Source organism: Nomia melanderi, chromosome 3 (genome assembly GCF_051020985.1).
Source record: "Nomia melanderi isolate GNS246 chromosome 3, iyNomMela1, whole genome shotgun sequence".
NCBI lineage: Eukaryota > Metazoa > Arthropoda > Insecta > Hymenoptera > Halictidae > Nomia > Nomia melanderi.
In genome coordinates, this window is record NC_135001.1 from 14,141,857 (window position 1) to 14,168,102 (window position 26,246).

The 26,246-nt window shown below is 40.4% G+C and overlaps 1 protein-coding gene across 6 annotated transcripts in view; it reads right to left on the reverse strand.

Annotated features, from left to right (window-relative positions):
• LOC116432885 (uncharacterized) overlaps nucleotides 1-26,246 on the reverse strand; it is a 371,135-nt gene that overhangs the window by 69,285 nt on the left and 275,604 nt on the right. Inside the window, exon 1 of one of the 6 annotated variants that reach the window (XM_031990353.2) lies at nucleotides 20,965-21,023. The exons of the other annotated variants lie outside the window; for them this stretch is intronic. The gene's annotated coding sequence lies outside the window, so the exon portion shown is untranslated. Of the gene's footprint in view, nucleotides 1-20,964; nucleotides 21,024-26,246 lie in introns of those variants that run through there. 6 annotated transcript variants of the gene reach the window in all.

Below are 26,246 nucleotides of genomic sequence, written 5' to 3' on the forward strand. Positions count from 1 at the left end.
TAATTTCCTCGGAGATGTATTTTACTGTTATTGCTTCTGAAATGTTTCTCTCGTAGCACGGTATTCTCATCTGCCAGACACAACGGCTTGTTATTCTTGAAAATGAAATTTAAATTTATAACTTTCCGATATCCATGTCACTCTGTTTATCATGCAACTCGATAAATATTTACCATTATAAGTAACTAGACTTCTAAACTCGTTTGTTGTTAGAGACACGCGATTTCTCGTCCGATCATCGACTTTAAATATTCGCCGTAGCGGATCGTAGCAATTTATGCCTGAAATCCGCGGTTCATGTTAATTCCTAGATCAGGCGTACAGAAACGAAGAAACGTGGCGTCGCTTCAAGCGTCATTGAATTTCGAACTGTCAATGTCTGGTTCGCGATAACGAATTTTGCTGTACAATTCGTTTCGCGTTGCGAGAAATTACTTTAATTAATTAGCTTGTTACTTTAATTGGATCAGCTCGCGGGTGGAGATGAAAAAATCGATGCCGTGGCCGCGCGAGCTATAACTACGTTTGTTCATTAATGTTTATCAGTAGAAACACGAAAACGCGGAAACAGAAATGTCCGAACTGTGACGCAACAATGGACGCTCGGGTCATTGGTGTGTGCCGTGTGGCCGATGTTCGGTGATAACGGTTTTTCAAAGAGCTCCAACTCGCCTTTTCCCAGACCGCGCGTCGCATTGGTTCGCCGAGAATCGCGCTTTTCCGTTACACATAGGTCTGTTCGTCTAATTAAAATTTCGTTTGCACGCGCGACGCGACCTTTTACTACACGTTTCAGGCAATATAGAAAATTCAATAACCGGTCACGCGTCGGCACATCGCGAGCTGAAACAATGAACGTCATGTATAAATTTTTATCGGGCACCAAATCACGGCCGCACGATATTGCGTAGCAACAAAGAATCTGCTATTTACAATCGACCTATATCCTTTCAGCGCGCAAACAAAGACCGCAAAGCGCGAACAAATTCGTTCGCCGACTCGCGTCACGTTAACAGATATATAAGCGAGCACAATGGGAACACCAGGGGTGTATCGGCAAGAGAAAATCTGAATATCGCTACTCGCGGCCAATAGAAAAATGACACCGTGAAACTCGATCCGAAGAACGAGAACGCGACCAAATCGAAAAAGGCTTAGCAAACGAGATGATACGATAAAAAAGGGTGACACATCGATTGGATCCAGAATAGAATACGAAGAATGCGTAGGACTTAACGCGTTCGTGTCGTAGTGTGCCGTCGGTGCTAAACAGCTAATTTACAGTATTCAAATAAATTAACGTTGATAATTAATCTGTTTATTAAGTTATTCGTTGACATTCATCCGTAAATAGTAACTCAAGTCAGAGAATTAAACATGTTACAAACGACTGTATTTCAACGGCATTTTTGCAATAATTCCTTTGTTATTATTACGATATATTATTAAACGTATAAAAGCATGTCTTAATGTGAATTCGTTAAGGGAACCCAATGATTTCCATTTGACATTTTGGATTTATTTCAACTCGCGTAATCACTTTCTGTATACTTGCTTCCAATGAAATGTATATATCAGAAATTTCAGTTTCTAAAGGTGCGTGATACATTCATAAAGCGAAATGGAATTGGCGGACACTGAGGTTTACTGGCGAAGTTCATCACGGCTGGAATTCATGTGCAAGCCGGTGCATATTTTTTTTTCGCGCGGAGTCCGACGTAACGCAGAAATCACCCCAGTCGTATGCAAAGATACGCTACCCGTGCGGCACTGCACATAAGTTTTCGGACAAATAATTTTTCGCCGGTGTGTGGTCGTTGACGACGTAAAAAAGCTGGCGAAATTTGAAATATTTACGAATCAGCTACGTCGCGATTCTTTTTTGTCTGAACTTTTTATATTTCTTCGTTCTTCGACGATTTTTGCATACTTGATTTCATAAAATTACTACGAAATAAAGAATGGACGAGTTGAAATAAAAAATCCGGGTTTCTTGTATTGCAAATTACGTTTCTCATTTCTTCCAATGATTTAAAAAATCTTTCGCTTGCTTCATTGTTAATATTTAAACGTTTTTATTTATTCTGTTTATTGAAAGGGAAAACATCTTTGTTTAAATTTCTACATGGATAAAAATCAAAATTTTGCTATTGAATTTGTTGAAACAATGTTTACTTCTTCCCGAAAAACGTGTTTTCATGATACGAGCACATATCGGAATGACTCGAAATAATACTTATGTGAATAAACATTTCAGCCAGGTATCGAATCAATCGAAACGAGAGATCAAAATGTCGGGAACAATACGTTTCAGTATTCGTGATTGATACTGCACTGTCAGATGGATGTAGAAATGTCAATAAACCGGACAATGGGATCAGTAGAACGTGTTCTTCTGCGATGCAACATGTATTTATTCGCGCAACGTTCGGTGCATGGAGCATGGAGTGGTCTCATCAAATGCCAAGATGTCAAGCGTCAAAAATTTCAAACAACCTATCCTCTCGTTTAAATGAAAACAAAAAAGAAATCATTTAAAATATTGATAACTCGTTGATAGACAATGCTTCGATTACACTTTTATGTTTTCCTCGTTTACACAGTATCGAACGTAATTGACGGTACAATTGTACAACAAGAACACCTAAACCTTCGGGTCTTTCTTGACCAAACCACGTTTCCATTTCTTCGTGTTAAATTAATCCAAATCTAAAAAAAATAAAAAAATAAAAAATAATTCGCGTCTAACTGAAACCGTGTAAAAAAAAGGAACAAGATTGAATGTAAATCACGCGATGTTCGCGAAACTTCGGTAAAGAAACCTTCAAATTTCTGAAAGCGGCGGGCCAAAATGGTCTCGGGGTTGTTAGCCGTTTGCGTTGAAAAGGCTTCTTGTAGCGAGAAATGTCAAGCGTTCTTCGGAGTTTCCGCGCGCGATCTTGATTCATGAAACAAAACGGGATCGCGTTTACAAGGGGGAGAGGCAGGTGGAAGTTTGAGAACCGCTGACCGAACCGGAAAGCGTTGGCAAGTTGGAGAAGGTATTTAAAGGAACGAGACGAAGCAGCATGAAAGATGAAACGAACGGGGATGAATTATAGTCGTACCATCTTCCACCCACCGCTTTCGTCCCCCATTCTTCCCTCCCCGCGTCTTTATCGATAATTCACGAGTATTAATTAGAATTCCAATCTACCGGTTTAATATGACAAACCCGTTGCTTCGAATTTCCCTGCAGCTCTTGTCACCCTTCCACTCCTATCCTCGCGACCGTGTTTTTCTCTGTCTGCCGTTCGACCGTCCTCACCCTCGCCCACCCCCGAACGCCGACGCCGGGGCTTAACGATCAAACTGAAACTTTTGAGGCGACAGCACATAAAGCGGACGAATTTCCCGCAGCACCGTAACCGTTTGGAACTCTGCCTTCGCTTCGTAAATTAAAATTTTATCCATGAACGGATAATCGAGGGCCGATTAAAGCCCGTTTCATCGACTCGACCGATCTTCCGAGAGGACACAACCGATCTGATTCTCTCCTCCGTTCGGCCTCTCTTCCGGTCCGCACGCGCAACCCCCGAAAACTTTCGCCACCGAAGTTGTATTGCCCGGCCAACGCGGGTTTGAATTATTTCCCTTTGGAAAGACACTTTTCTCCTCTCTTCTTTCTTCAGGGACGAAGGAAAACGAAGACGTACGGCTTTGAATTTTCGATTACCACGTTCTACGGTAATTTAATAATTGACCCTGCTACGATCCTTAGTGTTGTTTAGAAATTTGAAATGTTATAGAGGACGTAAGAGCACATAAGGTGATAATAATCTTTCTAGACTATTTTCTGATTTGAAAGTATCTTTGATAAAATGAGAACGTGACAAAATCGAAGAGTGAATAAAGCCTATGGCGCTGTATAAATAAAAAGAATTGGGTGAAAAAGAGCCGAAGAACGTTGCAGGATTAATAGTTTCATTTACACTAGGAATTGTTAAACATTCTTTATCTTATCACGTTTTTTCATTGGTGAACTGCTTTCGAGTCTCGTAAAGGAAGAGAAAAACGTTTAGTTTGAAGGGGTTTCGGTTACAAATACCGAGGGTTGCGTTAAACAATAAATAATAGGGAGCAATAGGGCAATTTTTGAAATACGACGAATTCTGTTGCGTGCTTCGAAGTTTCATTTACGTCGGGGATTGTTAAACATTTTGATTTCGTGGTGAATACCGTACACCGAACGAGAATAATTCACATGTTTGGAGTTTACGTCGTTCGAAGCCCGAGATGATTGCAATGTTCACGCACAAGGTGCGCAGTAAAGCGGTCGTAGGCACCAACTGTTAATCTTGCGCGTTACTGTCTTGCTTTAACGAACTAGAAATACAGCGCAGCGGGCTAATCTAACGTAATGGGACATACCGCGTGCCTCGATGACAAGCTATGCGCTTTAATTATACCCCGCGTTGCGCAACACGAATTTTCTGTGAACGCTCAACGGAATCGTTCCTGTTCGGATTGTAGTACCTGGCAAATAGGAAACTGTTCGTGGAATGGAAACTGAATCCAATAGCGGGCTTGTACGCGATTGTAGAATGACAGTTGTTTTACACCAAAAAGATTCCAATTTCAGAATTTCTTCGGTGCTATCCCGTTTTATTTTCTGTAACTAGATATCTGGGTATGTGGAGCACCGTTGCTTAGGCACGAATTTTATTGCTCGCATAGGCAAACGAACACATATATTTAAATTGAATAATTAATATCACTATATTAATAATAGATAAATAAACTGAAATTCATATCAATCAATTTAAATTGACCTCGCACGAACTTTGACAAGAATACGAGAAATTAAACAGTAATGGGAACGTCCGAAAACCCATGGGAATTTTAATGTGTAAAATATTAATAACAGACTTTCGTCTAAATACGAAACTCAGTGCTTGCGTATCCTCTTTTGTTGCTTGAGAAGTTACGAAGTTGGGTGCTGCTTCCATAGATAACGCTCAGTTCGTTTCGTCAGGAATAATAACAGAAAGATGGAACCGATTTCAGTAATACCACTGTTATTACTTATGAGTTTGTATCAATAAACACGCATTGAATCAACTTTTATGTGTTCCATTGAATTCGACAGTAATTATGACGCATAGTCTGTAATGAGAAATCTTGATCCACATTGCATTCCTTTCATGATATTCTGGGCAGAGGAAAGGCAGCTAAAGAAATTACACGTCTATCCGACAATGATACCGTAACACCTTTTAAACCATATTTTATTTACGTGCTGGTGAACGTGAAGCGTTAGTGTTATTTTCCATTGAAACCATTGATTTAGAATTTCTTTTAATCATCTGCAAGAACGTAATTGCATAAAAATCATGAAGACAAATTCTAACGGATGTATTAAATTGAGCTAGGAAACTTCACAATGAATCCCATTTGATATCATAAAACAAGATATTAAAATGAAACTATATGATTTAGAGGTGCACTTAACACGTCGATTTCAGGACTAACATCCATTAACGCTAAAACTGCCGAGCAGTTAAATTGACTTTTTGAAATTCCTCTATAAAAACTCCAAGAGTGCATCTATTGTGACTTTAATTGATTTACAATTCAGTTTGTGTACTGTTAAATCAATTTCTTCAATAATTTCTTAGAGGAACGACTGTTAGCTTTTTAATAATTGCAAAAGGGAAATCAGGAATGGATTATTTTGAACCGTCTGGTAGCTTTAATGTTAAAATCCTGCAACATCAAAGGTTTCCCATACTAATTATTATTGCACATTTTAGCTATAATACAACATAACCCATTCGACGTATCCAAATTAAAACTGAATAGAACATTTCAATCGTAGATAATTATTAGTTCCCGAAATAAAATCATCGGATTCAAACCGGAAGGATTTTTGACAATTACAAACCCTGTAGTATTATATATCAACTGAAAAGTCCCAAAAAACATCTGTAAAATCCTGGTGGAATTCAATTATATCAATGCAATACTATAAAAATTAATCTTTAAGGTCAGTCAAGAATTCGCGTCAACGTATTAATAACGAGGAGTAACCTAGAATCAACGCAGGACGATTAATATTAAAACGTTTCACAAATTTTTCACTTACGACGCCAGGGTCAAGAGAATTTGGTTATGCACACCACACGTTGGAGGCATCTTTACTTTCGCGAAGTTTGTCTATCATAACTTGGAGAGGAACTCGTCCCAACTTCCGCAGTTACTTTTTATAAAGGATCCGGCGTCTAAGACCGGAATCGCAAATACGACTCTTGATTTTCAGTCGTGACGTACGGGAGACAAAGAATTCCCGAAAAGAAAATCGTAGATTCGAAGGGACGTATGTATACACAATCTAGCGAAACTTTCTATTAAATCGGGATCATAGTTCTCGAAGTTTCGGAACCACGTATTCGGAGAGAAAGCAAGTTTGTGCTCTCTCCGGAATTTCAACTCGACACACGTATCATTTGTTATTACTCGTTGCCAATATAATTTTTGTATTTCGGAAAACAAACGACTTCGTTTCTATAGTAAATTGATTTTTGGCCGTACTTTAACCCTTACGTTAGCAACAGAAATATTAACGTTTATCTAAACTTGTTACAACATTTTTGCGAACATTCTTTTTATTTCGAAAGCACGGATCGACGTAAAGATATCTTAAAAAACAGAGATCGCAAACAATTTTGTCAAATTTCTATGAAAACATATTCAACGACACAGAAGAAAGTTTACAAATTTTTGGTTATCTTTGGTGCAAATAGTGCCTGGTTGCTAATATAACGGTTAATCGTAAACACTGGGCCTTTTTCTTTTAAAATACAGTCGTTCACTGTATAGAACCGCGAAATGAAAAGCATCGAACAAAACGAATAGAAATCAGAACGATCGATAGACCGGCATCTATATGATCGAGCTGTTTCTTCGAAACTGGGTCGTTAATCTTGTCAAGTGCTATAATTTTCCGAAAAATTACTTTACCAGAGCCAAAGGCGATTCCTATTGACTCACTGAGATCGCTCGGATCGACCAAAGGGGACGGAGACTCAATCAGCAGAGCATAGAAGAGTGGAAGGAAATTGAAAAGTCAAGAACCTCACCCCCCCCCCTATCCTCCCGCCATTGCCTATTTCCCTTGCTCGCGAAGTTTAATCATGTATTACAAGACGACTTTGTCCATCTTCTGGTATTGTTTCGCTATTCTTCTCACTGTGCTGGCTATTTACTCTAGGTTTCAATGATCCTCTTGTTGCAGTTCCGTGTGGTCGTGATTCGATCGATTCGATCCGGTATTTATAGCAATGATATATCTGTAATATACTATAACTATAACACTATACACTACATATTATACTTACATATGACAGGCATAGAATTTAGATGAATTATTTTATTGAATTCCAAGAAAACTACGCTTGATGGTTGTACTGTAAGTCGTCGTTACAATGGAAACGAAGATAAAACAATGTTTTTTCAAAACTTTAAATATCCTTGAGATCACTCATTTCATAAAATTGGAATACTGAAATTGAAAAAGCGTTACAGCCCCATTAACCGGATTCTTTGGAACTTAACGAAATAGTTTTCCGTAAAAGTGAGTCAGCAGACAATAATGAAATTCAATGATGGATTTAACAACAAACGAGTAGAGAATTATGCAATAATGTGGAACGGTAAAACGAAAAAGAATGTGCTAAAAGTTTTATAATGGCAGTTCTGGCGCTGTTTAAAAGATTCATGATTGACAACAATCATTATTAACAAAAACGGTACAATCAGATTTCAACCGTTTCGTTCCGAAGCGTATCGCGCGATCCGCGAGTATATTCGAGCGGCAGCACAAAAAACCGGCAAACAAAAGGGGCAGGTGAAAACATAGTTTCGCGGAACGCGTGCTGTCAATGAAACGTAGCAAGTTTCGAATTACCGCGCCCCTACGCTGAGCGAAAAATTCAATGAAAACGGTCCCGCGTAATTGTCGCCGGTTCCACCGCGGTAAATTCGAGCGGCTCGCTTCATTACGGAACAACAACGTGGAATTTCCCGTAACGATAATCGGATGATCGAACGGCAACAGCGACGCGAGGTTTTCGGGCCCGGAGGTTAATTAAGAGCCGAAAGATGCTCGCATGAAGGAACATCGATTTTCCACGCCTAGTAAGATTTATCGCCGGTCGCATTGTCCACGGACAAGCGTCACTCTTCATTTGCTTAAGCCTGAAGCGCGAAGTAGTAGGTAGGCATTTCACGATAATTGGGTGGCCCGAGGGGGATTCTCTTGGCGAGACGGAATTATTTTCGGATAGCCCTTCAACGACCGTTGCACCCGCCATTAGCGCAGCCACAGCCCCCAACGTATTCATTCCCACCCTCATTATTTACATATACTTCATGTGCTTGCCTCCGCCTCTGCTTTCCCTCTCCCCCCTCGCCGTTCACCCGTCCCCGCCGCCGCCCCTTTCGTTCCCTATCTCGTCGATTACGAAATGTAATTCGTGAAAAGCGAGGTGAGCCGAAAATCGAGATCTTCTGCCGCCAGACGTCATTCAAATTCATCGTTAATCGAGTACTCGGAAAACAATGAATTTCGACGAAATGCGCGTCTATTTCTATTTCTTTTTTCGTATCTTCCTTCTTCTTCTTTATTTCCAGTTTTTTTTTGTTTGCCCCTCGTACTCTTTCGTATAGCGCGGATCAGGGCGGGGGTGGCGAGGTGATGGAAGTGCTTTAATGGGACGAAACAGCCGAGAAATCGATCCGGTGATAACACGCTCAGAAACAAATTTTATCGGGGAATTCTGCGTTGTATAGACGTCCTGCTGTTTTAATCATTTGATTGTCATTAAGTCGGCGACCGGTTGATTCGCCGATAATGAACATTCGTGTGGGGACAATCGAGACCGGGCAAAAACAAGCGGGCGCAATTTGTTCGCGGGGCGAACGTAAATACGATACACATATGATTTGAGCGGATGGGAATGTTGTAACGCGGATTAATGATCAGGGATTTAGGGAGTGAACCCGTGGACCGACTGAGATTTCTGTCGAAAATATACCGCTAGCGAGTTTAACAAATCGAAAGTCAGTGTTAGAATTCGTTCACGTTGTCAGATTTTATATAATTTAATTTATAATCTAATCTAATTTTTTGTGCGGTTAATAATTTAATAGTTTCTTGTAGGAAATACTTTTTCAGTTTTACATGATAATTGTTGGTTACCCTATATAAATATACAAAAATTTGTATTAGCCGTTTTGAAATTATAGAAACATGATGTATCAAGGAAGAAATTCAATTTTCTGCTCCGATAAACATGTACATACAAGTTCATGCGACTCTTTAGCGTTGAAGCGACCATTTTCTGCCTACGCGGTGTTTTCGCGGAGATTCAGTTCCCGAGAGATTCTGTTGACTCTCGAAGGCGGTCTGTTTAGAAAACACCGATGGCGTGAGAGCGTGAGAAGACTGTGGAGTGTCGCATAGTCCAACACACCCTCGATCTTTGTGAGGTTGCCTATTCGACGTGGCGTTGACCTGGATTCACATATATATATATATATATATATATATATATATATATATAGGCAGAATGTTTTAGATATCGAAACAAACTAGCAGTAAAATAGACGAATATACGAGTACGAAAATGTGTCATAGTTAACGGGTACAGAATGCATTCGCAAGATTCCATAGGCTAAACATACACTTTGTCTACATCTAATACCAAAACCATATCTACATTCATTCATTTGTATTCGTTAAGCTACTGAAATTTTAATTCGAAACTGGGAAAATCATAACGATTACGAAATATACTCCCACTAAAATCATTTCTTCGTTATTACACGTTTAAAGTCATCCAAAGAGCGAATTAGCATAAGGCTCCGTTGCATAGTTACCGAATTCAGGAATTTCATTATTTATATTCGTTATTAATATTCATGAATTATTCCGTTGCCTCAGGATGTCTTCAACGAAAGGCAGATCGTCGTAGACTGATCGCGCGCTTCAGCGACGAGTTGGATCAGTTCAGACAAGATAATTAGAAAGCCTGGATATAATTTTCGGAAGAAGACGATGTAAAAGCTGAAGGCAAAAGTATAACGAGGCAGAGACCGCTGAGCAATGTGCAGCAGACCGGTCTAGGAGAGCCGTGTTATAGTGGGTGGCAGGTGGTAGGTATTTCATTCCTTTTTAGCCCAGCGAAAGTCTCGCCGTCAGGATTTTGGCGTCAGGCTGAAGAGTCGCCACCTTAATCCCTTCTTGCCCGGCCGATCCTTCATTCCCCACCATCTGTCCTCCTTTTCCCTCGCAGCCGTTCCGCCCATCCCCCTTTAACCTTGTATTCGTGTCTTCTGCCAACCTTATCCGAGGGCCGCTACTTCCGTATTTCGATCCTTTACAAAGCCTCGCGGCTTCCCCGCCTTTTTCAAGTTTTCTGCACATAGAACCGCGGAATGTTTACGGAAACCGGGTTGTTAAAGACGTCCAAGAGGAAACGGTGAGAGATGGAGGCAAGGAGCTCTTCTGACGCTACAGAGGAATAAAGCTCCTTTTCTTTGCGAAGAGAGGCTTCAGAAATTGACGCGTATTTTGACCAGAGCGTACATTCTTTGAAGTTACAATATGGCGGCACGCTCGCCTCCCTTGAGGCCTTTGCCTTCATTTCAATCGCATCGCCCCAACACCCGCATCATTTGTGTAGCTCTTTGTCAAAATCTGTAGATGTTGAACTTGGGAGTGTAAGATTTATCATTGGATATTCAAGTATTTGTTTTAACAATGAAGGAACATGATTCAACTACGTGGTGAGGTATAGGATAAATGAGAACAAATAACATTGTAAAACTTTATCCTATTTCCTGAAAATGTACGATTCGAGAACTACAAGGGACAAAGTATCGAATTAGCAAGCAAAGAATATGGGCGACGAAAAGTCTAGGACAGGTCTAGATTATGATACCCAGGTGTCAAAGAAAGCAACGTGGGAATTCTTCAACCTGAACGACCGCCAAAGCTTCTAGGTCTTCGTAGTATAGTTGTGATAGGACCCTAGGGTCGAGGTCTCATCGGAACCAAGTCTTTGGAAGGCCGATCAATGAGAAGGTCGAACGACTTTTAGTCTTGACCAGGTCCAGACTATGGCATTAAAGTCTCGAGGATGGAAAAGTCTGGGGTTGATCAGCCTGGATAGGCGAAAGGAAAGGAGGACCCCAGGGCTTAGCAGTGATGGGACCTTAGGGTCAAGGTCTCATCGGGACAAGCCTTTCAGACGGTCGATCAAAGAGAAGGTCTGGCAAGTTTTGGTCCCGATGGAGTCCAGACTATTGGTAGCTGGTTCTTATGTATATTTAAGGCGAGGATCCCTCAGCCTAGGCAGGACAGTTGAAACCTGTAAATGATCTGCTTGACCTATCATTCATTTACCATTTACCAAAAGTTATTAAATGTTTACTCGGACAAATCTTATCATTCGCAAAAATCTGGCATACTTCCATTAATTTCACTAATTAAAATGTTCAGCTTAAAAACTATCAAAATATCGTTCTCACTTTTGATATGTTCAGCGCTTCATCAGAAAGCTACAGGTAATGCAAGCGCCTCGATTCGCTGGTCTCTGGCGCGTAAGATACCTGGAATGTATACCGGCGGTACAGCTAAATTTTAATCAGAAAAATGCATTGCTCATTGTCTCAACAGTCGCTTGCCGGATAGACCGGATCTGCGAGATAGCCTGAGAAGCTGTCAGAGGGTTTCTCTCGCGCGCGGATGGATATGTTACTGGTGAAAAATGTAACTCGAGTGTGAGCGTGTACGCGCGCAGTAGGAGAGACGGAGAGGGTGGATCGTGATGGAAAAGGGGACGGTGGAGGTGACGGGATGCGAAAGAATGATTTGGATGAGCGTTTGAGTGTACGCGACTGGGTAGAACGGTTAAGGATAGAGAAAGACAGACGCGAGCGCAGCATATGCAGGAATGAATTGTAGCATTGTTAAGTGTAGCAGTGCAAGCCTGAAAAAAGTGCTATTGTCAGTTTAGCGCTCGTTCCCCTAGTCTAAACGGGCTTAAAGTCTTCGCACAGCCGGAAAAATTCCTTCCTCCTTTTTTCCCTCTTTGCCTAATAGCTCCGTCCAACGTGTCTCTCTTTCGTCCGTTGTCTCTTTCGCCAATTTCTACGCCATTCTTGTCTCTTCCGGTCTCTCGCGCGAGATTTCCGGTATTGTAAATTCCACGACAGAGGCTGTCCCGTCGCAACGCGATGTGGACCGGCTGGACCGCGCATTTAACAACGGGATTGCGAAGTATCACCGCGCGAACACGGCGGTAAATTGTTGTACCCTTAATTAAACGAACTTTTGTTTATCCACTCGTTATTCGCGGTTACAACGTTGGTTTCTTTGCTTGCAAGTTAATCCATAGAACCGCCGGTTTGTGTAAAAGTGATTCAATGATGGTACAAATGTGTCGCTTTTGTCGATGCGGGACGCCAAAGAGAAAATAATTCTTTGCTGGCATCAAATTGTAAAATTAATGTGTTCTTCTCTCGTCAAATAAACTTGTCGTTTCAATGACTACTGGATTCTACTTGAACGAATGGAACGCCTGTCTGCAGCGGCTCTTGAAATTTATAACAGGACGATCGTCGAGCTTCTGGCTGTTGCGTCGCTTCACAGTCTCCACCCTCGTTCGTTGGCTCCCCCTGTCTTCGCAGCGTTCGACCGCCTTTTTTCGTCCGTTTCGGTCGTTTCTCGCTGATCAAAACGGCGACGTGTCCGCGGGACTTCTGGGGAAAAAGCAGCTCTTTCATTTCCAGAAGTGGATCGTCTGAGGCCAAGGTGGACGAAAATTTGGAGACTTTTCGGCGGCTCGCCCGTCGCTGTTTATGTTTGTCGGCTGTTTGTCGAGTTGATGAAAATGCCCGTGCTCTTGTTACCGGAGTGGACTTAAAAACTTAAGGGAGAGAGCGAGATTTCTCGTTAGGTCTAGTAATATTACTAAGTAAAATACGCCGGTTTTAATATAAAATAAAACGCGGGAAAGCTCGCGAAAATACACGCATTGCACGCCGTGTAAAATAAGTGTTTATCTCGGCGGGGTCATCTTCGATCGACTATTTATTCGTTACCGCACAATTTCGTTCCGGATTTAATTAAATAAAAGCGTCCGGCGATACGTTTCAAGAATGGTCCCCATGTTCGTAAATTTTGCAGGAAAAGCGGGAAGAATCGCAGGTCCGAGGGATTAAATAATAGAAAGTGAGCACAATTACGAAGGAACGTAATATTACCGGGAGCGAAAAATGAAAATCGAACTGCCACGCGTTTCCCGCCTAGTTAAATTCCATCAGGGCATTATTCTTCGGCGCGTGTTTAATTCTCAAACGGAATATGAAATTAGTCACGGCCCCGTTTAGCGCTCAAAAATTGATTGCGTTAATTATGCAGATATTGTCCGCAGCTACGGCGGGCATTCCTTCCGGCCGAAGTCCCGTTAAGCCTACGCGCGATTATATTAACCCAGGCCCGAAGTGTACCATTTGCATAATTTCTTTCCACTCCGAACAGCCAATTTGATCGCCCCGCGATCCGCCTGTATGGCGCGAGCTAAACCAAATAGCCGCCCTCATATATTATACCGTAGTTCAAGTTTTATGAAACCGACGGCCCCGCGGAAAGTTCTCGCGTTCCCTGAATATTGAATGCAAATTACGTGCGTGAGCTACTTCTTTAACCAAAGTGGAAATGATATGGCCGACGGCCTCTCGCCGCGAATCGTCGGCGTTCGACGATCGCTCCGCGAACCCATAACCCCGGCTCGGTTTAACATGTAAACGAGAATTTCGGTGTATCCATTTATCGAACGCGCGTTTCCGCGTTGCCTTCTTTAACGTTTAAAGGATCAGCGCAGCGTTTTCCGGAGATTTGCAGGAATTTTCGAATTTTACACGATTTCAAGTGGTACACGGAAATATTTGGAAATGCGAACGAGTTTTTAGGGAAAATCGTTGATTCCATGCTACTATTTTTTGATAGGCAATGTGGGATTAAAACTTTATTATTTCTATATCATTATAGATTTTTCAATCTTTTCCGAGTTAGTCTTGTCCATGTTTTTTCCAAAGGTGCCTTTGAATGTGAGTTACGTTACTTATACTTGGATTATCTGAAATATGTGAGGAGAATAAATCAATAAATCAAATTTTCTTCGCATTGTCATTATAAAATAATACGATAAAAGTGAGTGTATATGGTATTATTGTAAACATTGATAATAATATGCAATAAATATACAATATATTAAGAGATTCAGAGATATTCGTTACTTCCAAGTCAGAGGACTCGAATATTCTAAAAAGCAGTGAATCACCACTACGTACAGTGCACGTGGAATCATAAAAAACAACCCTTCTCGAAGAACCCGAGTTCTTCGCGCGCCGTGCATTACTAATACGGAATCCTAGATTTAGAGTATCAAAGTGGCGCGTCTTAGCAGGCACGAACTAAATTCTTCTCTGTATCGAACGTTCACAGACGCGATACACGCGACATTAAAATTTTACAGGGACTCCTACGGATAAAATGAGATTGTCGAGTTGAATAAAGTCGTATAGATAGTTCTGTCTTTTTTCTTCTATAACTTCGATAAGTGTCTTCCATAAACGGTGACTCCTAAAAAGACCGAAGAAATTATTTTTCTGCATTCGAGGTACAGTATATGAACAATACGTTATTATAATCGCCAAAGGTTAAAAACAGAAGAGTATCCGCAAATGACTATGCTCGTTTTCAGCTAAAAAGTGTATTGTCCTTGAAAGAAGCGTTGAAAACAGATTCGTATAAACATAGAAAATATTTAACCTTTCTACAATTAAACTTTGTGCGAATTACAAAAGTATTCTTGGAATATAATTAATATCAAATACGAAATTCCGAGTCGAATGATCTTGTATAAACGTTGGTCATGCACGTTGAATGGCCACAAGTAGTGTAGACTTACAAAAATATTTAATCGTTCAACTATTAATCATTTCCAATACATCGGAATTACATGTGGACGTATATAGAAGTTGGATCTACATTATCGTTAAGCGAGCGATTACTTTATTCGATAATCCGAAATAAGTGCGCCGCGTTGCTAGGCAATAACTCCTGCGATTCCACGGCCCAAACTATTTCAGCAAACACAGCCGATGTGAAAGTTCATTTACAAGATTGTTCGACGGAAGAATCTCGGAAATGTCGTTTATCGTGCTCGATAAAAGGTATTTCGTAGGATAGTTACGGCGGGCTGAAAAATCTTGACGCAAGAATGCAGCGACAGTTGGATCGAAGAGGAATTTCGTTCGCTTAATTCTCCGCGTTGTAAAATTGCTTTATAAAGCGGAACTAGAAGCTCATCACGTTGAAATCCAAAAACTCGTTGGAAAGATAGGGAACTAATAATACCGAAAACTTAACGATCGACCGGCGGAGTTGGATAATCAGCTGCAGACGCGAGTAGCGCAAACATTAATTAACGTATACAACGAGGAACGTGTACGCAGCATTACCGTGTACACGACAGACTCAAGTGCAACTGCAATCTAGGCACCAGATTGTTCATTTAAGTTCCGACGATGGAATCGTTTATTTGAGAACGAATTAGTTGGATCCGAAATAAATGTTAGGTCAGGCACACTGTAACCGTCTTCGGGACGGAACAGGGACGCAACGGAGCTCATTCATGGAAATAAATAATGCAAGCAACGATACGTCGACTAACCAAGTTTCATATCATCAAATCTCTTATATTAAAACCAACGGAATATGCAGCTCAAAATTAATTGTCATGGCATAGAGATAAAATAATAGACAGAATATCTTTATCCTTAAAGATCTCACCTATAACTCCTTGTCCTAAAATATCGTGTCCGACCCGTGGTGACGATTTTAAATAGAATATAACAAACAAATGTTATTCAGTTTGTTTGAATTCAAACTACGTATCATTCCTCTGTTATCAATAGTATATATTCAATAGTAACATTCCTCTGTTATCAATAATCAATTTACACGAATTCAAATTTTCAAGAACGTAATTAGAAAAGCAAAATTACAATGGAAAATGGCTTTTCCGAAAAGCACTAAACTTTAGATATTTTATATATTTTTTGTGTCGTACGCATTCCGTGCAATTTTGCACTTGCAATGATTATACTGTGAAGCAAACGTTTACATAGAATATGCTTTGTTATACCCATACACCCATAGAATTTTTCTCTTATTTTCAATAAATTATTAATGACAAAATAGTTAAATCGATCGCAGTTCAGGAAGAAATCATATGGCAGGGGGTTAACAGAAATAACAACTTCATTTATTCTTAAAACTAATGATACGACAAAACATAGTTCAGTATAACCAAACGTATTTATGTTAAAACTCGATATGTATCCGAACAAAATCTGTTATAAAATTGAACAGAAAGATTTCTCAAGCAGATTCTCAGGAATGTATGTAATATTTTTAAGGACTTCATCCTTTCCCTAAGACTTTTATACACGTTCGAGAGTCATAGAACGTATATTTTATATTTCGAAATAATTGATCTTTCTTAAACAGACACTTCCATCCCTTAAACTCACCAATGAAACTTTCCGTTCAGTCCAATACTCGAATAAGCGGCTCGCCCGAATTCTGAAGGGTTATCATGCGCGCGACACACAACGACATGATTGCGCGAGGTGAGCGTCCACCATTCGTAGCACCGCGCCGTTGTAAAATTCAGAGTCCCCGTCGTTCGAATGGATACGAACGGCGCGTGTTCTTCGGAGAGCCGCGGGAAATCTTCGGAAGAGCGGCCGAATCTCGGGACGCGCGGACGCGAGGGGCGGAAAAGTTATAACTCTGAAGGAGAAACCGATCGGATCCGGCGGTAATTGAAAGGTTCGAAGGTTCGGAGGGGTGAACGTGCTCGTCGCTTCGCGCCGGGACGCGAGCGAACGAGGGAAAAAAGGAAAACGGGGGCGGGAGTGCCGTGGGACCGAGGGGTCGCGGGGCTGGGGCGGGCTCGGGTTAGACGCGACGCGGAATTGGATTGGTTTTTTACTAATTAAAATTTCAAACTTGACACCTGAATGTGCCGTCTTTAATGAGAAGCCGTCTGGCCGCGGGTTTCTCTCATTATTCTCGCGGGTGCCGGTTACACACTGCCACCTAGGAGAAAAGGGGGAAGATCAGGGGGGAAAAGTGGTGTTCGCTGGATAAAGGACGGGGAAAGGAGCAGGACGGAGACGGTGTCGCGTGGAGTAGTTTCACGCGCGGGCCTTCTGCTCGAATTTACTTGTTGACAGTTTGCGCATGAAGAAGCACGGAATATACGCGCTGCCTTACTTTTCATTTCCCGCGGCCCTGTAAACGCGTCTGCGTGCCTTTCGGTATCGATAACAGCGAGTATTATATGTCCCGCGTGTCAACGTCCGTGTATCGAAAAAGAAAATCTTTTGATCGGTACGTCACTATAGGCTCAATTATTTCTCTACCATCGATAGCTGTGCACATTATAGTCTAATATAACGTAATTGCACAGTGGAAAATTCTATTACTTCCAAATCGCAGTGCTACATTTGTGATACGCAGAACGCGCCAAACCCTGCCGTACAGAAGTATAGCTTCGAAGCTAATCCCACCGTAGTTGAAAGGTTCAATGCGAATAACACAGTGAAGCTTGATTCAATTTATAATGTGGAAAATTTCTTCATTCTCTACTGCTCCGTTGTAAGAAGCTTTATAACTGAAAAAAGAAATATTCTGTTATTCTTTGTAAAGTGATTAGTACAGTTGATCACGTCTATACCGAGCTCCGACGAACTAAAAAGTCACGGGGGCAAGGAGATTCTTCCACTCAGGATGCTCGCGTCAATAGCTATAGGACAAGAGTTGCTGTTATCAGCCGAGCTACGTAACGAAGACAGCAGGCGCAACAGAATGAAATCTAAGGAACACTGTTGTCGGATTTCGTTTCGCTGGCTTCCTGTGTTTACGAAATCCCGGAACACAGGTCCCAGTACTACGTTTCCTGGAAGAACCGAGGGTGGAGCGTGCGGCCGAGTCACCTTGCCCTTGAGCACTTTTAACTTGGCGGAACTCGGGCCAATTGTATGTCACGTTCAATATTTTGTCTGTACAACTTGTATACAGAAGAATTTTCACTACAAGCTGAAATTTCCTTTTGTATGTAGGTCAATTCTAGTACTGCCACTTCAATGTTTATAATCTATAGATACGATACATGATGTAGGATCGACTGTTCTGTAATTATCTTACAAAACCTTTGAAAATCGAAGTTTCGTTTGCCAAGTCTTTTTTACTCGAAGGTCTTCTGCTTTCTCTTTTGTTCGAATATCAAAGTATAGTTCTGGGTTATTCGAAGATTTCTAGGACTACTTCCTTCGGGCAGCTTCCTGTAAGTTACGTTAGCTGCAGGAACGACTAAGAACGAAATTCTTTGCAACTGGCAGGACGAAGCGAGTTTTTAAGTACCTTAGCCGAATGAACTGATTAAAAATGCGACGGTGGTATTTATCCTCCTCGTTACGTCCTTCGCCATGCTTACGATTTTTTCTGTATCTGAAGATATAGACGAACGCCTGGGTGTTCCACGAGCGGATACGGGCCCTTAATGGGCCCACTAATTGTTCAAAAATTCCGGGTTACGACGTCCTCGCGTGCGTTGTTTCCCTAAGTATCTTTAACTGCCTCGCAATAAACTGTGCCTAACGATTCCTCTCGGGCTCGGTTTAACTGTTCGTATTCGTTTCAACACAGTTCATTATTTGTATAATTCCATGCAGTTTGTTGTCATTGACATGATGGATCAATTAAAAATACGACCTTATAGACAGATTATAGATTTCATGCGTTAAAATTTAAGATTTAACAAGACATAGTACGGTAAAATGTTCTAGACAGCGGAGACATTTTGGTTTCAAGTTCATTTTTTTTTTTGTTGAATTCAGACTTACGTTGATACAACGTACACGTACACTTATGCAGACGTTACTCTTTTCTTGATAGTACCATCATTTACTAGATCTATATATTTATCAGTTCTATGTGTAAACTAACATATCAAATACATTCTCGAATTTCCATTGATTTCTTGAGGTCGATCGTCCCAATTACGTTCGACATTTAGCGTGAAAATTCCAAACGATGTTGCTGAACGTACGCGTCTTTCAATAACAGATAGAATACAATACTAATTATTGAGAATTATTCTCTGTCATTTCGTTCTCCGTTCGCTGGAATGGACATCGACAAATTCACTCTGTCTCATTAGAAATTAAACATTGCCAATGCGCGTCTCTCTGTTGTCCTCTATAATCGCAAAATCATTCTACGAAGCGATTCGCGATCAAGTGGTGCACATTTCACGGTACACCTTCTGCATCGAATTCAATCACGACAGACGCGGAAAGAAACCGCCGCCAGCGGATGGCGGAAAAGGTAATACGTCGTTTATCAACATTATTCTTTTTCTCGCGTGCGTTCCCGCGAATCGATTTCCCCGGCACGCGGACATTTCGCGACGGCGTTCGTTCTCCATGGAAAATAAGACCAAACTGCTAAGCCAACAGGGAAACAGGGCTAGACGCGGCGGTATAACGTGGAAATCGGAGTTCGAAGGGCAACAAACAGTGTTGGCCAAAAGTTATCCAAAGTGAATAAAGAATAGCGCACAAATTCAATCTGATCGTTATTTGCCAATAAAATAATAAATATATTCATCAGACACAGATAGTAAATAAATTTAATACATTTGCAGTTTTTATTAGTTATTTCGAATAACTTTTGCTCAACGCTGCATTTAATAATAAAAGAAACGTAAACTACATTGCCTTGTTATTAATTATGTTTGTAAATACAAATAAGAAATGACAAATAAAATTTCCCTACACGAATAGTTCCAATAACAAATAACAAGAATAACGAATAACTTGAGAAAAACACAATCGAATAACGATTAATCGTTTATTCGTTATCGTTATTCAAACAAAATTTTATTCGAATAATGCTCAACGCTGAGAACATAGAGGGGGAGAGTGAGAGGCGAGGAAAGTGAGTGTATATACACACAAAGAGACTTGTATTTCGGGCCCGAGACGCGATACATATCAACCGACGCTACGGCGTTACTCAATTTGCAGGTCGGTCTTGTTGATTGTGCACGTAATGCCATTACCGCGGCCGCCACCTTCGTCCTGGAATCCGTTCTCCTCCCGCCGTCGTTACATCAGGGACAATGTATTTACTCGCGCGATACCGACAGGATTTTAGCACCAGATGGACACGATCCACGGAATCCGGTAGACAATACCGCGCGGAATCTTTTGTTCCCTTCATACGAATATTAAATTTTATTTCGAGGCTTTGCCAGTCCCTTTGTAACAGAGTTTCATTCGATGTTCAACTACTCCGTTCGGTATTAAACTGTGAATGGACGCATTTGCTGTTGACAAATTTTTTTGTGTTTTCCTTTTATATCATTTTATTTTCAACGTTTAGCTATTCGACACTATCACACTCAATTTTTGTCAAAGAATGATTCGTGTGTTTAATATTTTTAATACCGTGATTGATCAACTCAAAGGATCAACGAAGATATACGTTCATCTTAATGGGTATTAAATTCAATGAAATGTGCAGGATTGATTTTAGCTTCACATTAAAGCCATACAATGGATAGTTATTTTTTTCACATGTTTCTCATAACTACCTTCGTCCGTCTTTAGATTGTCCATTTCGTGTCCGTTTAAACGGCACAAACAGCAATTGTAGAAACTGACAATTTCTCTGCCTATACAGACGAAAAGATTCGTCCTTGAAGAGATTCAAGAATGAAATTCATCAACGAAAACCTATTTCAAGAATTCGTGTCACGAAAATATAATGAATGGACATACCTGCAATGACAATCACCTGTACGCGATGTGATACACCTGCCCGCGACTGTAGGACGATCATGTAGTAAACGTAATTCAACGCTTGCTCAGTGAATTAACTGAATGAGGGGAGTGACGGCATGTATGAAACAGTGAATGGCGAGGAGAGACCGAACATACGTAGTACGAGTGAACTAGACATGCGCCGCACGTACCAGTGTAATACTACGAGCACGTGCGCCTGTTAATGAATAAATGGCACTGCAACTAAGCGCTCATACTGCCATATTAATTATCGCCCGGCGAAAAGCAACATTTACGCGTTAAATATTACTTTCGATACCGCCACCAGGTAAAGTATTCCGTTGAAAACGCAAATATTATGCACGAAGAGAAACCGATGTCGATGCGATGATATCGTTTCAATAAATTTGTTATTATGAAATTCGAATTTTTGTTCACAATGTTCATAAAAGTATAGCTACTAAAGAAAATAAATCGGTCGAGGAATACAAATATCCGAAATTATACAGTGAACGTTCGCCATTCTGTTAGATGGAAAATATGTTAATCTGCGAAACGCAAACATGTCAATAAACGCTTAACATGTTAATAAATATTTAACATGCTTGATGTTATATTAATATCATTTGAATTTATTGATTATATTATTATATTATCCGCGTAGGTAATAAAATTGTAATTTCATAGGTTACACTCACATTTTCATGTATCTGCTTTCTGCTGGCGTAATTGACCAAACGACGATAGAGTTAATTAAAAGATTTACATCTGGAAAGAAACTTTTACTCTTAGATATCTGCTTCAAGAAAAATTCTCTTACCCTTTAGTATCACTTCTACATAATTCAACGATGGTATCTAAATTTAAAGATAAAATGATTTTGTAACGACGTTATAAGTTGCAATTATCGTTTAAATAATCATGTTGAATTAATTTCCGGAATATACTGTGCGAGAAATCGTTACGTCCATCGACCTCGTTATTACATTGCTTATAATTGTCTTCCGTTATGTAATTCCGTCTGTGATTGATGCAATTAACAATAAAAGTGCCTCATTATTCATTGTTAAATATCCATTGAAGCCGGAAGATTCATTCGTGCGCGTTTCATGCACGAATCGCGTTCCTTTAAAAAATGGATTCTTCCAACGCACAGTAATCTAGAGTACATAATTAGAAGAGGCAAAATTAAAAGTTCAAAACAAAAGAATATAAGTGGCAATAAATGTTTCCTATGCCGCATATGCGAATATATTAGTAAACTAGAAATTTCTAAAATGTAATTATATTACATAATAATCCTATTATAAAATTATTATAATCCTGTCGACTTAATTTTTACTTACATTCAATCGACGGTACCAAATACATAAAAAGTCATATTATAATCAATAAAAAATCATTTTAAAACTCTTCTATAATCTATAAGTTCTATAATCATTGTCGCTAAAATTTTAAATTAAGAATTTAACTTCCATTCAATAAAGGCTGTAACTGAATAACGTTATCTATAAACAGAAGCAAAAGTTAACCTTCAATTTGTATAATCCAAACCATTCTAAAGATTTCAGGGAAACAAACATTCCCCTATTGATTCAGAGAAAACGCGATTACCATCTGTCACGACTCTCTTCCGCGGAATCATTAGTTCCGAGTCGAGTGTAACACATAAACAGAATGTTTAGGAGGGAAGAAACCAGGGAACAGACGGGAAGTATGGCGAACGGCTAGCGCGAGTAGTCGAGTAAATCGTTTCACCCTATTTTTCTCGAAGAAGAGTGCGCCTGAAGGTTCATTCGTTACTCGGCGGGACGTTTAAAACGGTTAATTTTTACAGCCGCGATTTTTGCTTCGTTCCTCCGTGTCCGTTCTTCTCATTGGGCGTCCGCCGGGCCGCCGCTTTAATGCGAATTTATTCTTCGGAGTTAATTACGCGACACTAATTTTTGCTCGACTTCGTTCCTCGCCGTACAGGCCGGGCCCCGGTCATCCAACTTCTGCCGCCAACTTTCCCACAGACTCGTCTTAAACTTCTTTTCATTCCCTCGCCGACCGCCCGGCCCCGGTCTCCCTCCTCCGAGAAAGACTCTTCGCGGCACTTCCGGCGAAATTTCAAGATTCGCCAAAGATTTACTGAATTGCCCAATTAGTGGACCAACTAGTATTTTTTTTTGCACCCTTCTCTCTTTCTCTCTCCCCTTTTCTCTTCTACTACTCTCTGGCTTTCGTGTGTAACCGGGCACCATCGGAGGTCTCTCGTTTCGCGAACTTCGCCGCTGGATTAACCCGTGAGCACGAATTATAAAATTATTACCTCCCCAAAGTCTGTTCGCGGAACGCGCAAACCGCTTGGGCCTTGCCGCCCGCGGTCTTCTGATATTTCTGAAACCATGACGATACTTACCTCTTCGAGGATACTGGGATATATATATATACATTTGATTTTAGTCTAACATTAACGTCCTTCAAACGGGCACTCACTTTCTCTTTATATATGTATGCTTCATATATGTTTATTTATGTATTTTTTTCATAAATCCGTCTTCGTATTGTTCAATTCGTATCAGTTTTAAAGAAACAAACTGTAACCAATCGAAAGCTAGAATCATCTGTGTTTGTTTTAAAAAAAAATTCATTCCCTGAAGAGATTAACAATTTCTTCGGATCGAAGTCGCCGATCTCGATCGCCGAATATCGCCCCATCGATACATCGATATACTTATTACTCGGTACGCTTAAGCGTCAACAGTAAAACGATAAACGAAACATTCAGCGAAACTTTAATTTTATCCTTGTGCCGTTCCGCTGGTATTATTGTGTGAGATCTATAATACAGACGAGACGTATAGAAATTAGAATAATAAAAGATTTATGGAAAAACTGAGAACGTTGTTGTCCGATCGATTTTTGTTTTCGCTTCGACGAAGAAAAGGGAAAGCGAAGCTGGCGGTTGCTCAAAGGACCTCACGAAAGCTGGATATTCTTGTCGCATTATTAATCGTTTGAGTGCCAAGCGTACACTGTTTAAAAGTGCCAACTTATCGGTTCGTAGAATCAAATTAAGTTTATTTATTTGTTTTCCTCCTAATTATTTATTTTTATTTTTGTCATTACCTGCTTGGAAATAGAAAACGCGATCGCGCCATTTGGCACTTTTTGACCGGGTTTTTGTAAAGATCTGTGGCACTCAAACAGTTCAAATATAGTATTGTAATACAATTATTGCAGGGTATTATATTACATTTTCTTTTAAATACATGTTATACTATTTTTTTTATATCAACGCGAATGGTTTACTTAATATCTTAACGATATTTGATGAGTATTTACACTGGTCTCGCTTGTCCTTAATTACAGAGGCAAATAAAGAATTTGAAAGAGAAAATTCACCAGGGTTACAAAAATTTCAGTGTTCATAACGGAAGATAATTAATTCTTTCACGTGCCGTGTGTACTCGTTATTACGCAAATATTAATCATTTTCTCGTGGCGAGTATATGTACTCGTCAAACACCGTTAACTGTTTAAAACTTAGTCTTAGCTTCCACAGTTTCAAATATTCTGATTTTTCATTTTAACAATTTCGAAATCGTCTAAATTCGTCTGTGCCAAGTAATCGAATTGATTTCTAAATTTAATTATTAATTTAATAATAACGTCAAACGTTCGTGCGATTCGAAACTTGTTATTACTCGATCAACAACGTCCAATAAGAAACAAAAATTTCTTTCTTCTTCCAACATTATTCTTCCGTAAAGGTTTAAATGAAAAAGTCCTTCGAATCGGGTTTCCGTTACGTTTTGGTAAGCATGATAAAGTACAAACTACCGCAGCTTTAGTTCCCGAGTAAGTTGGCCGCGCGGCGAACTTCAGAAGTACAGGGTATCTTATTTAGTTTCGTTGCCTGCTCGTCATTTAATGTCAATTAACGTCACATCGGATGATGTATGTAAATTGTTCAGAGAGAGGGTTTCGGATATTCAGTATAAACTAGAATGCCTCGGGGGGGAACGTAAAATGATGGAAGGTTCCGCATTTTCCATTCAGCAGCCGGTCAAACGAGCCGAATAAGCTCGCGGGGAAGCTGAGAAATTGTTGATACCCGCTCGAAATGCTGATTCATAGAACCAAAAATGACGAAGACAATAAAAACGATTCAATTGCTATACAGAAGATGTTGCAAACTGAACTCTTTATACGTACATTTCTTCAAATTGTCAAACATTGCATACACCTAAATCAAATGAAGTTAAACGTGAATGTTCCTCCCAGACCTTGAAAGTATCTCACTGCATCTGTTCAATCCACAGCGGTCAAAGCGATCAAAGTCGATCGTGTATAGTTAAAACTCCTCTACCTCTAAGTGTAAAAATATTAATTCTTATAGTCCATTTACTTCTAAATCTACTTCCTACTTCTAGCGGGAACGAATAAATATCGTTTCATCCCCTTGTCTTATAACATACCATAACCATGATTGATACAACTACTTTGTCATTAATAATTTGTTGGGAAAAGAGAAAAATTCTAAGCATATTCTATGTCTATGTTTACTCTAAAGTATAATAAGTGATAAGAATAAGTGATAAGAATAAAGAGTCTAGTAATGTTTATGCTTGTTGCATTCCATTTAAAATCTTCACCAGAGTCTGACACGACATTTTAAAGCAAAGGGTTAAAACTGAACGTACTCGATAAAAGAAAGGGAAATCCGATGTAAACTCGATCGGTAAATACAATCCAGCAACAGTGCCCGCTGTTATTCCCGTTCGGTGTCTTCTCCATAAAGAAATTTCGCGTGTGCACGTGGAGCAACGCCGGTGTAGTCCGGGTATTGCGTGTAGGTACGTACCTACGCGGTTATCGATTCGTTGAAACTCGCCCTCGGAGTTTCGCCAACGAATATCGTACATTTTCAAGGTCTGAAATACTTTCCCCGGAGAGGGAGAGCGAGTTAGGGGTTTTAGGGGTGGCGATGGCGGCGGTGGCGGCACGACCGCGCGTCCGTGTGCACGTACACAGCTCAGGGCCGACGCCTGCATCTTTTAGAAAGCTCCGGAACGTTCCGGGCAGCACCGACCGGCCGTTTTCATGTCTGAGACGCGATACCGCGACGAGGAAGAAACCTGGCCGGGTTCGGTCGGGCACTGGGCGTGGGAGCGAAAAAAGATGAAAATATGCGAGAATAGAGCGTTCCGTCTCTTTCGGCCGCTCCTTGGAAGGGGTTGAGAGACAGGGGCGAACAGGGTTGAAGAGGGTCGGAAGGGGCTGTAGGTGGG